Source organism: Cavia porcellus, unplaced genomic scaffold (genome assembly GCF_034190915.1).
Source record: "Cavia porcellus strain 051 isolate PalLab524CR breed Dunkin Hartley unplaced genomic scaffold, mCavPor4.1 scaffold_9, whole genome shotgun sequence".
Classification (NCBI taxonomy): Eukaryota; Metazoa; Chordata; class Mammalia; order Rodentia; family Caviidae; genus Cavia; species Cavia porcellus.
The window spans coordinates 76,465,522-76,477,760 of NW_026947492.1; the positions used below are offsets into that span (position 1 = coordinate 76,465,522).

Here is a 12,239-nt window from a genome sequence, read left to right on the forward strand (position 1 = left end):
GACATTTCTGACAACCACAAAGCCGTTTTCCTTGCTGCTTTCCCAGGCAGAAGGAGTACATGCTGTTTGCCTTTCGTCTGTGAGGAAAACATCCGGAACGCCACCTGCCCGGCAGGTGGGGACTAAATTTTAGCCAAGACCGGTGACGTCTGCAGCCAGCACCCATGTCACAGCCCTCCGGCTGCAGAAAATGGGTCATGGGGGCGGGGCAGAACCCTCAACTGTCTCACCGCTGCAGGTCTAGTGTACTTCTCTTTTATCTAACGTGGTAACACTGGCCAACACTCAGAGAACCTCTGACTGTTTTTACTCCAATTGTGTTGCTATCTCCCCCCAGTTAATTTGGTTAAAGTTTACTGCCTTCTTGGTCAGCAGTCATGTACCAAGCGCTTGCATGCTTTTAAAAGGTGTTTTGTAGGAACTAACTAAAAGGCAGTAGGTGCTCATTAAGTCTTTGTTAGGCGGCAAACAGAGGAGCTAGATTTCCACCTTGACTGAGCTCCTTAGTAATCTGGAGACATCGATTTTCTCATCTGTGAAATGAGAACAGTAGTATTTCCCTCCAGCCCCCTACACTGTTCCTAACCTCAGATTAGATAAATCACAGGAAAACACTTTTCCTTCTTTCTTATTTTTAAAGAAAAAGTAGTAGTCTTCAGAATTAGGTATACAGAAATAGGGAAAAATAATTTTCTCTCTGTCCTTCTGATTCTTAGTTGGGAAGAACTTTTGTAATCAAAGTCAGACAAGAGAAAATAAGCTTATTAATATGTATTCTTCTCTCTGACAGAGCGAGGCTCCCTTTCTAGGGGCTAAATTCCCTTACAGAACAGTCATTTCTATCCTGTTTCCACAATTCCACCTGTGCCTGCTATTTCTCAAAATAACCAGCTCCACATAAGCCTTCTTCAGAGAGGCGTTGTCTTATTTACTTTTCTCATTATTAGGACAAAATTCTCAACACCCACAGGTTAAAGGAGGAAAGGCTTATTTTAGCTTACAGTTTGTAGAGGTTTCAGTCCATAGCCAGCTGGCTCCAAGGTGGGCGACATGGCAGAGTGGCACGGCAAAGGAGAAGCTGTGTATGGCAGGGCCAGCGGGAAACAGCAGACTTCCTTCTTCTTTCTCTTGTGATCCCATCCAGGCTACAATCCTATTGGTTGGTGCTATCTACACCAAGTGGGTTTTTCCTCTTCAGTATATACATCACCCACACCCAGAACCATGCTAACCCAATCAGTGGATTGGTCCAATATCACACACCATGACCCAGTCATCCCCCAAAGCTCCACATAAAAAGATAAACTGTGGTGGGGGGTCATCTAGATAGAAGCCATAAGAGGTCTATTTTGGGGTGGCATATTCTGTCTTGCACAGATCTCATGCAGATACAAAAGAAACAAATATCACTGTATTATTGTAGTAGGGAAGAGGGATCACAGACTTGGAATTCATAAGGAGGCATTTTATTTGATAAAAGTATTAATGCTGAAAAAGAAGGTGGAGAATGTCCAGCCACAAGCCGAGGGGTCTGTCCCCCATCGCAGGTCTCAAGGCATTACAGGGTGACGCTTCTCTTCTACTTGTGGCCATGACCTAAGACTTCTCAGAACTCCCTATGGATAGGAGGAAACATGACACTGGGAGAAGTGGTCCTCTGATTGTACAGGGAAGGGAAAAGTGGGAGCTGTCACCAAAAGCAAAAAATATTTTGAAGGGTGCTGGTAATGTTCATAGGAGTGTGGTTTTCTCAGAATCTGAGACTCAAGGACTACCCCAGCCCACAGGAAGTGGGCATCTTTTACCCAAGAAACATGCAGTTCTGGAACTCCTGAGGTTGCTAGCGCCCCTCTGGGTGCTGGGACTGGGCCTGGGCCAGGCGGAGCCTTAGCTCTCATGAAACACACTGTGCTAGTGAAGGCCCACATTGCACACAGAGAAACTGGTAAACAGATAAGCAACAACTGGAAGTAGCCTCCAGTAAGGAGAAAACACCCGAGGGAAGGTGTAGAAAGTAGGCACATGGATATTCACATCACACAGTTATCAGGAACTGCATGTGAGGAAGCGGCTGAGCCCTTTGCAGCACAGCTCCTAAGGGCCGACTCCCCGGAGCAGCTGTGTGTCCATCAGCAGGTGAAGGTACAGAGAGAACAGCGGAGCACGACTGTGCCCTGAAGGGGATAACCCGAGTCAACTGGAGGAGACCAGGATGAAATAAACCGAGCGCTCAGCCTTAAACATGCATGGCGTACTCTGTACGAGAAGCCCGAAAGATAAAGAACCATTAAAAGACAAGTGATAGGGCCTAGGGAGACAGATCTTTCTCAGAGGGGCAGAGGACCACTAGATGGGCGCAGGGGAAACAGAGAGGCCAGAAGGGGATAAGACATCAGCGAAGACTTGTGGTGTCCACACCCCACTCTGCACAAGCCATGGAAGCCTCACGTACTGCCACTGCGGACCTATTAGGGAAAATAGAGCAAAAGTAACAAGGCTAAAAAAATTGAATTAAAGTTTGAAAAATTTAAATTTTATGCGATCCCCAGTATCAAAAAAATTTTTAAGGGGCAGAATAAATTCTCGGAGGTCGATAAAGGAAACAGTCGTTCTGCAGATGGCTGTGACCGTGGCGAGGTGATTTTGAGGTCAGAGCCCACGCTGGCTGTCCGGGTCTCTCAGGCACTGTAGTAGCCCCTTCCTCCCAGCCTCGCTGCGGTCTGACTCAGGGTGCCAGCTCCAGCTCCGCGGACGCCCCAGCACCAGCAGTGAGCCTGCTGAAGAGCGCATGCGCAGTCTGGGCACTTCTCAGCCTGAGGTGCAGCCTGTAACCTGGGCTGTGGCCAGGCGCCTCCAGCAGTGCACCTCCAGCGTCTGGTCCGGGCCACTGTCACCTATCTAGGCTCAGCATAAGCCTTTTTCCTCATTTCCGTTATCTCATGTTCCGAAGTGCTACTGAGTTTGTACTTCTCGTGCTGCTTCTTCACTGCCATCCCACTGTCTTCTCTCCCCACCCCTGGGGGTGGCAGAGAGGAGGGCTGCCCAGAAGGTGTGAGGACCCCAGCTGCTGGGGTCAGCTGGGAGCAGCCAGGGAACGGCCTTGCAAGCCACCAGATGGCCTGCAGGTGCATTGGGCTGTTCAGCCTGCTAGCTATTATTAAAGTCATTTGATATGGAGAAACTGAGGCACTGATGTTGAGCAAAGTGCCTCAAGTCTCGTGGCTAAGAAGGGGCAGAAATGGGCATTAAACGCCCATGCTGCTAAACACCATCCACTTATTTACCCAGAAGGATTTGTTGATCAGCTATTATATGCCAAGCACTTGCTATTGGGAAGTCAGTTTAGCATCCGCAGCTGAACCTTCATTTATGCAGAAGAAAATGAAGTCCACAGAGGTGCAGGGATGCTAAAAGAAGGTGGATACAAATGCAGAGTACATGTGTCCTCTCGTTCCTCTGATTAAACTCTGGAAAGTCAACTTTTTCCCTGCCACTGAGCTTCTGGGGTCTCTCTGCTCTCTGCTTGAACTTGAGGAATGTACAGCTTATATTCCTCCTGTTCCCACAGCCTCCAGGCCCCCAAAACATTTGGTTTCAATTAAGTCCACAGACAAAGGCCTTACAATGCGGCCTCCCCGTGGCGGACCCCAGCAGCCGTCTCCTTACCTGCCCTCACTGCTCCTCACTGCTTGTTACAGTCACAACTAGGACTTGCGGGTCAGGGACCTGGGCACAGCCAGGGAGAAGCTTGCCCAGTTTCCCAGCCAGGTGCACACAGCAGGGTGGTTTCTCTTGAGAATCCTGGGGTGGAGTCACACAGTCCAATCCGGAGGATGCGTGCATTTGCGGAATTGTGTGGTTTCCTCCTGAAAGATCTTGCTGTTTGCACAGCTTCTATGCCTTGGTTCCAGAGAAGCTGGGTTCACATTCTCAGGGTTCACAGCCAGCTGTGCACGTAAGCGCAGCCTGGCTGCTCCCGTGCACCGCACCCATTGGGGACCCTGGAAGACTTAGCAGGAAGAAGAGGCCTGAACTTTGCGGCCCACTGTGTCCCAGCTGCCGCTGCGATTCAGTAGCTGATACTGAAGAGCACAGGATGAGAGGCCCCGGTTCACTCCTTTACATCCCGAACCCGTTTTTCCCCTCTTTGTATCTTGAAACTTTCCAGAGTACGTAGTGACGATGGTTTTAGCATCCTACATCTCTTCCGGCAGCTTTCCTTGGCTTTTGGGGGCATGTTTCTTCATGGACACATTCCTAAGAATCTGGGCCTTGTTAAAGAAACAAATGTAGAGTTCAGTATTCGTATTCCACCCCTCTCTACCGAAGAGAAAAAAGTCTAAATGAACCATCATTTCCCCCCAGAATCTCAAGCTTGGGCCCTAGAAAGTAAGTCTAGGTGTCTATGAAGCCGGCCCTCATATTAAGATAGGAAAACAAACACAAAGCCAAAAGAAAACTCCAAACAATGGAGAAGCAAATGTCTGAACCACATTTGCAGTCGTTTGTTGTCATGGGAAACTGGGTCGGTCCTGTCTCTTCGCTGGGGACTGTGGGCATCTGAGAGAAGCAGCCATGGCCATGGCAGACACAAGTTACACATTTGCCAAGACAAGAATCCACTGAGAGACGTGAAGCTGGGCTCTGCGTGGAGGAATCCTCACAAATTCGCCACACAACTAGACCCAGTTTTGAGAAGTGTGGCTTTTAGGCTACAGTGATGGAATATGTTAAGTTAAATATTTTACTTAGTAAAGAAAAAAGGGGTATGCAAGCCCAAGGCTGCCTCTGTGCCTGCTGCCCTGAGAGGAGGGTGGCTGGATCACTCGTGACCTGCTCTTCTCTCTCCTCCGGAGACAGAAAGGCTGCCTTGGGACGAACCTGACCAACCGCTCAGCGTTTTGCTCCCGGTTAGGATTGATTCCAGATGTGGGAGGTAAATGCTAGAAGGAATTTGGAACATGGAGTGGAAATGAAAAATCCCTCGGGCCATTTGGTGTTGATGACAGATGAGGTATGTACAGGTTAAGTAATGTACTCTCGGGCGCGCGGAGAACTTAGTCCATAGACATTTAACAAGCAGAAAGATGCAGCAGGGGCGTCATGTGTGACGGAGGCCAAACTGGGAAGTACGGGGTCCTAAGAGTTACACAGCAAGGTGAACGCAAACACGGCTACTCTGCAAGTGAGGTCAGTTTTTCTCATGGTTTGTAAAGATGTGCTTTTCACTTCAGTGCCTCATTATTTAATCTATCATGGCTTATTACTTGAAGAATCATTGCAACAAGTGTTCACAAGGGTAGGTCAGTAAGGCAGAATAGGAGACAGAAGAGCAGGGGAGAGATGACCACCGACCAGGTGGAGTGACCCAGGGTTGGTTTTAAATATTGGCTCTGCTGTTTCCTAAGTTAATTTTGAGAAAATTACTCTCAGCCTCAGTTTCCTGATCTATAAAATGAGCACACAATTAGTATTTATTTTGAATTGTGAGAATTAAATGAGGTAAAGTACATAAAGGGATTAAGGCTAAAATTCAGGGAATTCTTAAATAAAGTCAAGCTGACATAATAGTTTTGGGTATTCTGCAAATGCAGGTTTGGCCACGAGATGCAATATGATCCTGCCTGATAGAATTTTATGTGATGATTTTAAGCCACTTAAATGTGTCTATCATTTTCAATTTTAGTATTGGTATTTCTGTTAGAGTTCTGGGTTCCAAGCAAACAGCATACAACTTGTGAAGATCCCATGAAAGATAACAGGGGCCTCAAAGAATTAAAGGATTCCAGAAGGTGAGCCTTGGGTATAGACAGGAAGTCCAAGAAGAAAACAGGAAGGAAAAGAGGAGACACAGAAGCCTCTGATCTCCAGGCCAGACAGCAGGCAAAGGGTTTCCCAGCATTCCCTTTGGTCCTCAGTCACCAGCCCCGCATCTGAAGTCTCACAACAGGAGATCGCTCCCTTCTAGCCAGCCTGAGGTCACACTCCAAGCCCTCGGTGAGCTGGAGGACAGGGAGGGGAAAGACCTGAGGAAAAGCTCCTGAAATTACTCCCCACTTCGACCACACACAGGGGAAAGTGTGTGCCGGTAGCCAAAACCCATGCTGTCCTTCACTACTGACCCAGCCTTTTCTAACGCTTTCACAGAATTTTCATTTTCTTTCAGACTGCATGTTCCTGGGACCAGGGCCACATTGCTTCTGTCCTATTCCCATTTCTACGAGCTAAAAAGACCCGGAGGCTGCCGTTAGACTCTCCTGAGTGAGTGTGAGGTGGAAAGTGGAGTCCAGATTTCATTTCCAACCTCTCCTTTTCCAAGATTTGTCAGGCAGGGAGGTGAGCAGATGCCAGCGCTGAGAGGAGATCTCACACACACACACACACACACACACACACACACACACACACACACAGAGGCGCACATGCGCGCGCAAGAAACATTGACACCAGAGAGGCTACATCTGGTCATTTCGGTTTCCCACTATACAGGACGGCTTGGTAAGAAGGCGAGTAGGGGCTATCTTTATTCCAGTCTTCTTGTCTTTTCCCAGAATACTCTGCTCATAATTTCACAAAAATTCCTCCAGTTTACTAAGTTTACTAAGCCCTGAAGCATGGTTCCAAGCCAGCCCAGGGCATGCTATTTTCCAACTTGCTCAAAGGTGTTTTACGGACCAGTGGTGGCCCTTGGTCAAAATCACACCACCAAAAGAAAGACTATCTTTTTTTATTTCTTCTCTTTAGTCTGTCTTTTTCATCTTCCTCTTTTCTCCCAGATGCAGAGAACGTTTGGATTTGAAGGGCTTGAACCATCACCTAATCCTGATATTCAGCTAATGTGTGAAATGCCCCCTCCATATAACATCCAAGACAACGGGGCTCTCAGATTTGAGGATCTCCATGAACTGAAAACCTGGGACCACCCTCCCGGACTGCCCTTTTACTTCCTGACAGCTTTGAGGGAAATTTCTCTTCACACTGACCTGAAATACGCATGCTGCTCAGTCCCACACCAGGTCCAGAGAATAAGCCTCACTCTTCTTCCGGTCAGTATGTGAAGGCCAGTAAGTCACTCCTCCACAGCTGTAGCTTTCTCAGTCCTCAGGCAGCATAATTTCAGGCTATATCTGGTAGAAACACCTTGCATTTTCTCTTATTTTTGTTACTGCATCTCTCTTATATATTCTCCAGAAACAAATGTAGTAGCTAAACCCCACCCAAACAAAGCTCATTAGGCTGATGACTAACACTCACAAAATAACCACGACTAGACCAGAGGTTCACAGTATGCCAGGCATCCTGATAAGCACTGATCACGATAGTTAGTTTGATCCTTAGTTCAATGCATTCAGAGATTCTGCTGTTATCTTCTGTTACCGATGAGAAGACCGAGCTTCTTCTGGGAGGTTTACTCACTCACCCCAAATTCCGACCTCTTATAAATGGTAGTGATGGGGTTTAAAGCCCGTGTCCCTAAAACCAGGACTTACATGATAGCCACCTCCCTACACTTCTCAGTGCAGCAGTGTAGATGAAAACTGTGTTAGTCTCTCTTCTCCACTTTCTCCGCCCCTTCCCTTTCCTTCTTTGTCTCTGCCATTCCTGTTGACATATCAAAGCCTTCTGTTCCTGTAGAACACTAGAGAAGGGTAATTTAACTGAGCAAGTTTCTTTAGGCGCACAGTTTCGGAGGTCACGTGGCTTCCCTGCTCCTGGGTGTGACCAGGCGGAGCACGGTGGCTGGGAGGGCACGGCGACAGTCTCATGGTGTCTGCGGAACAGAGGAAGAGAGTCAGCTTGGCTGTGAGGCAGGCTTCCTCTTTCTTCTTTTTTGTTCCTTCTGGGCCTGCACCCTATTGGATGGTACCACCCACATTCAGGGAGGGTTTTGCCCATTGGTTTGTTGCCCCACATGCCAATCATCTCTGGGCTCGCCCTCACAGCCCCACCCTGGAAGTGTGTTTGATTGACTTCCGAGGCGTTTCTCATTGTTAGTTGACAATCAAGATTAACCTTGTCTATGACAAGCTGGCTACTCCTGTGTGGTGCCAGGACTGACCCTACAGACAGTTCTGTTGCGTGAAGTATTCTTGATAGAATTTTTACTGGTGAATTCTAGGAATTAAAAATACAGCAAAAGTAGTTTGGGTGGGAGCAGGGAGTAGCGCACCTGAACCTTCATTATGAACTCTGTGCAAGCGTCAGGTTGCTCTTCAGATGGCCGTTGGCTTAGTAGTTTGCTGGGGACTGTCGGGCAACTAAAGGAGCGCTGAGGGCAGCCACTGGTGCAGCTGAAAGGGCCCGCAGCCAGAGGCAGACAGAAGCTCGGCCGGTCCTCTGCCTCTGCCCATCTTCACTCAGCACTGGGGAAATCTGCATTAGGGGATGGGCCGCATCTCCATGTTGCTGGACTTTGCCTCCTCCCATTTTTTCCAAGCCCTCCTCACTGGCTTGAATTCTGGCCTTGTGGGACCTGATTCCAGTACTTCAGGGGATGACGGCCAACTCCCAAGCCAGCCACAGGTGAGTGCAAGGGATTTTCCTGGAGCCACGTGACAGCAACCTCTCCAGAGTTCTTTCAAATAGTGCACCATTTCACTAACTCTGTTTCCACAGGTGGAGTAAGTCTCCCAACTAACTATCCTGGAATCCTGGAATCCTGGAAGTCCATATGTCCCAGTCACCATGGCATGGCTCTCCTTGGCTGTCAGTAACAGAACAGTGGTCAGTTCTGTTAGGATTGTGCCTGGGAAAACAGGAGTGAATCAGTGACCTGAGTCCAAGTGTAAAATTAAGAGGCAAAATCCAGAGAGTTCTGACCTTTGTGCTCTGGGGCCAGGGTTCTCTCAGTTTCTCTCATGTATGTATCTCAGCCCTCAGCTTCTGCATGCCTCATGGTGGGCAGTCAGAGAGCCGTCTATGAACATCAGTTTCTATCACACCTGAAGGTGCATCCAGGTGCATCCAGGCTGTGAAACAGGGAATCCTTAAAACTGCCTGCCATCTATGCCTGGAATCCTGAAATCTGGGCTTCCACTTTGCTTCAGGTCCTACTTCCATAGATAAAAGGGTCTCATAATCAATTTTTCTTTCCACTATCACTGATAACTCAAAACCAATCCCTTTGGTGTATTTTCTGATGCTTTCCTGTTAAATCTTCCCTCATGTAATATCTAAGGGAAATTTCAAATTTTGGCCTCTTTTGAGTTAGCCATATGTTGACTAAATCAACAATTCAAATCAGAGGTTTCACTGGCTAAAAAGATTTGTCGAACCTCTCACCTCGTAGGCAAGAAACGCTATATTGAAAACCATCAGGGCTTAGCTTAACTGTTCTATGTGCAGTGGAGCCCACTAGGTGGCATCTCAACACACAGAAAGCTGGGTGTATGAGGTAGAGACAAATCCAATACAGGGTTTTAAAAATAGGTTTTGAATTGCATTGAACTAGATGGTTGTAATAGTATCAAAACACTCAGCATTGGTGAACTGGACAGTTCTGTGGTGAAGGAACTGTTTCTCTATTAGATAAGAGCTGTTCTAATAGAATCCCACCACGCCGGCTGAGAATCCTGGCCTGAAATTGCCTATGAGGGTGGAGGCTGCCACTGCGACACCCCGGCAGATAGCTCCAAGAGAGGTAAGGTGGGATGAAAAGACAGAATCGGCAGAAAATGCAATACAAAGAGGATTAAATTAAAAAATTAACAGGCTCTCTGTGGTCATTTGGGCCACATGTAGAAACCCAGCGAGGCCCTTTGTCTCAGTGTGCTGTGTGGCCGTAGTGGGACTTTCTGATGAGCAGAGATGCCGGGGCTCACAGGGCTGGGGGCTGGGAAGTCTGCTGCCAAGGTGCCTGCATCTGGAAAAGGCCTTTTTGCTGCTTTGTGTGGTAGAAGGAAAGTGCGAGAGAGTGCACGAGAGTACAAGGAAGCCAACAAGAGGCCCAGGGCCACTGTCCAGGCTGCTACTGCTTGGTTCTCAAAAGTTTCACAAAGGCCACGCATTGAACATGGATGTCAGCTGGGGGTGCTGCTGGGCAGGGTGGAGGGGCCTGCAGGCAGGAAGGGAGGCTGTTGATGTAGGCTCTTGAAGGGGAGGGACACGGGGACCTCGGCACTTCCCATCTCTCTGTGTGCTGGCCACCATAAGGGGAGCAGCCTCCCTGCATACTCCTGCTGCCATGCTGCCCAGTGTCACTGAAGCCCAAAGCAACATGGCCAGCATCATGCACTGCACCCTCAGAACCCGTGATCCAGAGTAAATCCCTCGTCCTCTCCAGTTGTTATCTTAGTCTAACTTCAGCTGACGTGAGGCTGGAGCCTCCGAAGCCTCCTCCCAACATGGTTACACAGCACTGAGACTCCAACGTGAGCTTCGGAGGGACCTTCACACCCCAGCAGGCCTTCTCTGATGGCTGGAATTTAGGGGTTCAAGGAATGGAAGCAGTTTGGGTGAGGAGGGGAATGCACCCAGGACAATCCCCACCCCAGGGGTGCACATCTGTTCATGTCAAGTTGCAACGATTCTCTCCTTGAACAAACTCAGGCTCCTCTGGGCACTTTTTCAACCTTCAGATGTCTGGGTTCAACCCTGCTAAGTCAGCCTAGCTGTTCTCCATGTGGGATCAGCTGCGGTATCTAAGCAGTTCTTTCTCTGCCATCCACCACGCCCTGCCTGCTCGTGCTGGGCTCCCTGAGCAAGACCTGTGAGGGCGGCATAGCCAGACCGCTGGCCTGGGGCTGATGGTCCTTCTTAACTGTCCACCCCCTGTCCCACCCTGCTTCCTGGCCACCAGTCCCCCTCTCTCCTTGCACTGGAGTTAGACCGAGTCTCCATCTTCCACTGCCAACCTGTCATAGTGCTCTTTGTACCTATTATAATGGCCCCGGCCTTCGTGCTCTTTAGCAAGTCTTCTGAATAATTTTGCTTTGCTGGAGTCTCTCTATTTGGCTAACAGTATGTTTTTAACCTTCTGCCACCTTTCAGATTTGATAAAAATCACTGTAATAGCTATGTGCTTTGTGCAATGATATTTATCATTTTCATTTAATAAAAGTCCAGCTTTTCAAAAAGTTATTCTGAAGATCTGAGATACTTATAGTCTTTCTTGACTTTAAACCCAGGCAGGTTGCCCCTCCTTGGGTTTTCACAGCTCGTTGTCTCTCTCAGGCTCCTGTGTTACATGGGTTCATAGATCACTATGTGGAGCCTGTCACCCTCCAGACTGTGAACTCAGCCAAGATGGACAAATAGACCATCTTCCTCACCGGTGAGGTGTACAGCCAGGCACTTGCAAAAACCAGCTGCTGAGTGAACACAGATGAATTTCTAAGGAAGAAAAATGCATGCATTGATCTCTGAGCTAAAAGCAAAGCCATCTCTACAGCGTGCGTCTCAAAGCTGTGCCTCCCCCTGCATTCCCAGGAATTCCAATCTCGGTTATGATGATGACTCTGGCCTTGGGCTTCAAATCACCACCAGAAGCAATTGCGTCCTAAGGAAGCCATCCAGAAATGCCGGGCTGCACATCTAAATCGAAGGCATTCTGTGAAATTAACATTTATGGACCACCAGTGGACAAAGCAGCAAAACTCTACAGGAAATGTTTAGAATTTTCCCTTGCTAAGGTGTCTCCCAGTGTTCTAAGTTGTATGTAAATGTGTTCTCATCAGTTCCTTCATCAGATGCCCATAGATAGATGCACAGGAAGTGGAATACACTGTAGTACAAAATTTTCCATAACTTTTGTAAAAAGACAGCCTTGCAGACAGGGTCGGAGCTTCCAGCTGCTTCTGACAAGGCCACGTTAGAGATGTCTGTCACAGAGGTCATGACTTAGGCTGTGGCATTTGACCACTGGTTTGGCATTGACATCTTGAGAGCTTGAGCAGTTTCCCTGGCATCTGTCTCACGGGGTAATATTTTGACAAGGATAAAAGTAGCAGCTACACTGTAGGGTCATTGGGAGGGCTGCAGGAAACGGCATGGAGGAACTCAGCATGGTGTTAGATCCATGCAAGAGACAGTGAATGGTGTTTACTGTTGCCGTCATTACTGTCTAGGTGGCTTTGCTTAGGAGCTCTTTGTGGCCACCGGCAATCTGATGGGCATTCTATAGGCTCTTCACATCTCTCAGTTCTGCCCTCTGGAATGAGCAGAAATATACTTCAAGCATGTTCTAGTTTCGTACATTAGTGCCAGAAGCCAAAGAATGATGGTCTATTTCTTTCTTTCTT

General features: G+C 48.2%; 2 long non-coding RNA genes across 2 annotated transcripts in view; one reads left to right on the plus strand and one right to left on the minus strand.

The window, feature by feature from the left end:
- Positions 1 to 1,444: 1,444 nt before the first annotated feature.
- Positions 1,445 to 7,814, minus strand: LOC134477725 (uncharacterized). Its single transcript, XR_010049887.1, has 2 exons — positions 6,984 to 7,814; positions 1,445 to 4,271 (listed from the first exon to the last, which is right to left on the minus strand). It is a non-coding gene; the product is annotated as an uncharacterized LOC134477725 (long non-coding RNA).
- A 795-nt stretch (positions 7,815 to 8,609) lies between these two features.
- The window catches only part of LOC106026408 (uncharacterized), a 38,126-nt gene continuing 34,496 nt past the window's right edge, over positions 8,610 to 12,239 (plus strand). Inside the window, exon 1 of the long non-coding RNA XR_010049888.1 lies at positions 8,610 to 9,640. This is a non-coding gene — a long non-coding RNA (uncharacterized LOC106026408). The remainder of the gene's footprint in view (positions 9,641 to 12,239) is intronic.